We start from the raw sequence: 5,255 nt of genomic DNA on the forward strand, positions 1-5,255 counted from the left end.
CTTACTTAGTACATTCACTAAATTTGAGTCCATTCCGACTTAAAATAGTGCTATATAAGCACATTAAAAATGACAAAATGCGCACATTAATTGTACAAAAGTGCTAAAAATGGTAAAAAATAAGGCCTTTTTAAAATGAATAGAACTCTTCAGAATGGAAGATGACCCCCAATTTTTTTAACTTATTATGGAAGCCAATGAGTTGTAGATATAAATGTATATACACATTAGACGTACAAAATGGTATGACGTCATCATTTGGCCACATGAATTTTTAAAATAGGGTTTTTTTCCCTTTTGTCATAGACCACCATATTAAACAGAGCGCAACTCGCTTATCTGTGATCAATTTTCTTTTAATTTTTAATATATTCTACCTCAACTAATTATGTTACTCATGAGTTACCAATATTTTCATTTTAATGACGTCATTACGTCTTAAAATTTGAATAACGGTGGTTACGTAATTTCACCTACAACGTATATTTGAATACCTTACAGCTCTTCTGAATTAAAGTTGACCTTGATGTTTATAACTTATTATGAGAGTTGGTGAAATGTAGATATGAATTCATATAAAAATTAAGCCTATCGAATGTTGTAACGTTATCATATGGCCAGTTGAAGTTAAAAAATAGTTTTTTCATTACTTTCGTCAAAGTTATACAAATTTTAATGAGCGCACAGCGCGCTTCTACGTGCCAAATTCTCTTCCAATTCTTATATTTATTTGCTCAATTCATTATCTTTCGAAATTGTCATCTTTAAGTTTATTTTGATAATCCCATTATACGAAAAAATCAGAACATTATGTGTGTCCCGTAACTTCACCTATGCTACACTGTATATAGATATACAGTACGCTGTACCGTATAGAGTATATATTCTATGGCACCAATCAGCACCATTAGCATATACTGTATGCATCAGGTAATAGGATTGCATATATCAATATTTTGCGGTCATATTTAACGTATGTGCATGTTTTTTTTTAATTGAATATCAATAAAATTATAAAAATGATCACCTATAATTCGTCAAAGTGACGAATTAAATTCTAGTTTTTTTTATTTTTTTTCTTTTTATTGTTTCTGTACACTATTTTGTGTAACAATTATCTCAAAAAGTTTAATGTCAATGATTACAAAAATTTCAGAATATCTTTCAAATAATATAACTTAATCCTAATAAGCTTTCCAGCGTGATCACTCATCCGTGACGACATTTATACGCCATTTTGCGAAATCACATTATCAATCATATCTCCAAAATTCATTATCACATATTAATGAAATTCACTACACGTAAACTTCAGATCAAGGGTAAAAATATTAGCAAATAAAAAGTTGCGCGTTTCAAGGTCATGCATGTGAAATCACGCGCTAAAAATTTAAAACGCGCAAAATTAGGTTTTGATCAATTTAGAGCATGAATTAGGCCATTTGCGTGTTTCCAAAAATTACTGCGCAAAAAAAAATTTTGCGCGCGCGATACTTAAAAAGCGTAAAAAATATGAATTTTTTTTACAAATCTCATTCTACTCACCATCCTTAGTACATTCACCAAATTTGAGTCAGTTCCGACTTCAAATAACGCTATACGAGCACGTTAAAAATGACAAAATGCGCACATTAATTTTACAAAAGTTCTGAAAATGGTGAAAAATAGGTCTTTTTTAAAATGAAAATAATTCTTCAGAATGCAAGATGACCCCCGATTTTTTTAACTTATTCTGGAAGCCATTGAGTTGTAGATATGAATTCATGTACACATTTGACGTACAAAATGTTTTGACGTCATCAAATGGCCACTTGAATTTAAATATTAGGATTTGTTATCTTTTTGTGTAGATTATCACATTCAACAGAGCGCATCTTGGTTATGTGTGCTCGAATTTCGCACAAATTTCAGTATGTGCTTGCTTAATTAATTATCTTTATCATGAGTTGACACTATTTTCATTTTATTGACGTCATCACGCGTAAAAACTTGAATAACGTAGGCCGTGTAATTTCACCTTCGCGGTAAATTTGAATATCTTACAGCTCTTCAGAATTGAAGGTTACCTTGATGATTATAATTTATTATGAAAGCTGATGAAATGTAGATATTAATTCATATAAAAATTAAGCCTATCGGATGTTGTGACGTTAACATATGGCCAGTTGAAGTGAAAAAGTAGTTTTTTCATATTTTTCGTCAAAGTTATACACATTTCAAAGAGCGCGCACAGCGCTTCTACGTGCCAAATTTTTTTCCAAATCTTATATTTTTTTGCTCAATTAATTATCTTTCGAAATTGTCATCTTAAAGTTTAGTTTGATAACGTCATCATGCCAAAAAATTAGAACATGTGTGTCCCGTAATTTCACCTATGCTACACTGTATATAGATATACACTATATACTGTACATATGGCATATAGGCACAACTCAGCACTATAAGCGTATATAATAGGATGGCATACATCAACATTTTCCGATCGTATGTTAACGTACGTGCATGTTTAAAAAAAAATAATTTCAGTAAAATGATCACCTATAATTCGTCAAAGTGACGAATTAAATTCTAGTTAGGTGATCATTTAGAATAAAATGATCACCTATTGTTATTGTATGAAATCTTTATTTTTTTTTTGGTTTTCCGCAACGAAGTTGCAGGAAAACCTCTTGTGATTGTACGAAATCAACATCTTTTTCTTGATCTTCTTTCTTTCTGTATGATTTTTGTGGAACGCTTTTCTCTAAAACTTGCAAACATAACATTTTGTAACTTTCTCAACATATCGTCATGCACATGAAGATGTACTGCGAAGCTTTTCATGATGTTTACAATTGCGCAACGTGACTTACGCGTGATTTAACGATTTCCTTCTATTTAACATAGGTCGAAAACCAAATAACATTTTATATTGAAACTTTCCAAAAGTTTAATTTATATCATGCGCTAACTTTCTGTGGAAAAAAAATTGCGTGTTTTACACAAAGTTACGCGCGCACGCGCATTTAAAATTTCAAAATGCGCAAAATTAATTTATAATCAATTTTCTACGCGTTTCATGTCGTTTTAAGCATGTCAAAAATTCCCACGCGTGCGCACATTTTTACGTGTGCGGTGCGCACGTAGCATTGAAAACGTGTTTTTTTCGCGTGATTTATGTTTTTCCAGCCTTTTCTAGTAATTTTACCAAATTTTAAACAATTTCGACTTAAAGATACGTCATACGAGCACGTCGAATTGGACAATTTGCGCGCGTTTCTTATGAAAAGGTTAAAAAATTCGTTTAAAATATGCATTTTTTTAAACAATCGTAATTTCTAAACTAGACGGTCAACTTTTTGTGGATGGCATATTCTGGAAGTAGATGAGTTGTAGATATCGTATCAGGTATTAATATGGCTAACCGGACATTGTGACGTCATCGTATGGCCACGCGAATATAAAATTTAGGATTTTTGTATCTTTCGTCATAGCTCACCAGATTGAATAGAGCGCATCTCCACTTATCCGTTTTCCATTTTCACCCAAATTTTGATATTGTCTAGGTCAATCAACTGTCTTTCGCATGAATTATAAATATTTTATTTTTTTTGACGTCATCATTCCTAAAAATTTAAATTACGTGTGGCATTAATTTCATCTTTACAGTAAATTTTAATCTGTTATAGCTCGTAAGAATAAAATTTGATAATCACGATTAAAACGTTTTCTGGAAGCTATTGGATTTTAGATACGAAATCATGTGAAAATTTTGCCAATCGGATGTTGTGACGTCATCATATGGCCAGTTAAATGAAAAAAGTCGTATTTTCATCTTTTGCGTCATAATTCATTGCATTTAAAAGAGCGCGCATCAATATTTCACGTATTCAAATTTCTTTTGCACGTTAATATGTTGTTGCTGAGATAATATCCTTCCGAAATTGCTATCTTTGTATTTCATTTTGATGCCGTCGCCATGTTAAAAATTGCAATAAATAGCGGGTCCCGTAATTTCACCTATTCTACACTGTATGTGATATGGATACAGATTATACTGTGTATACTATATATGAATCAAACTAATAGAATTCAGCAATAAAAACATATCATTATTCTTCTCAGTTCAGGTCATAATGCCAACGTGGACACTTCCTTTTGTCCTCAACCTATCCCCTTAATGTTCGGTACGGTAAGGTACGTCGTTACACGTTCATGTTGCACCACTTGCGCGGCGGAAAACCAAACTCGTCAAAGTGACGAGTTACATGTCTAGTTGGTTATCCGCAACGAAGTTGCAGGATAACCTCTTGTGATTGTACGAAATCAACATCTTTTTCTTGATCTTCTTTCTTTCTGTATGATTTTTGTGGAACGCTTTTCTCTAAAACTTGCAAACATAACATTTTGTAACTTTCTCAACATATCGTCATGCACATGAAGATGTGCTGCGAAGCTTTTCATGACGTTTACAATTGCGCAACGTGACTTACGCGTGATTTAACGATTTCCTCGTATTTAACATAGGTCGAAAACCAAATAACATTTCAAATTGAAACTTTCCAAAAGTTTAATTTATATCATGCGCTAACTTTCTGTTGAAAAAAAATTGCGTGTTTTACATAAAGTTACGCGCGCACGCGCATTTAAAATTTCAAAATGCGCAAAATTAATTTCTAATCAACTTTCTACGCGTTTCATGTCGTTTTAAGCATGTAAAAAATTCCGACGCGTGCGCAAATTTGTACGTGTGCGGTGCGCACGTAGCATTGAAAACATATTTTTTTCGCGCGATTTATGTTTTTCCAACTTTTTCTAGTAATTTTACCAAATTTTAAACAATTTAGACTTAAAGTTACGTCATATGAGCACGTCGAATTGGACGATTTGCGCGCGTTTTTGATGAAAAAGTTCAAAAATCCGTTAAAAATATGCCTTTTTTTAAACAGTCGTAATTTCTAAACTACACGGTCAACTTTTTGTGGATGACATATTCTGGAAGATGATGAGTTGTAGATATCGGATCAGGTTTTAATATGGGTAACCGGACATTGTGACGTCATCGTATGGCCACACGAATATAAAATTTAGGATTTTTGTGTCTTTCATCATAGCTCCTCACATTGAATAGAGCGCATCTCCACTTATTCGTTTTCCATTTTCACCCCGATTTTGATATAGTCTAGGTCAATCAACTATCTTTCGCATGAGTTAAAAATATTTTAATTTTTATGACGTCATCATGCCTAAAAATTTAAATTACGTGTGGCATTAAT

This window comes from Antedon bifida, chromosome 9 (assembly GCF_963402885.1).
Source record: "Antedon bifida chromosome 9, ecAntBifi1.1, whole genome shotgun sequence".
NCBI classification, from domain to species: Eukaryota; Metazoa; Echinodermata; class Crinoidea; order Comatulida; family Antedonidae; genus Antedon; species Antedon bifida.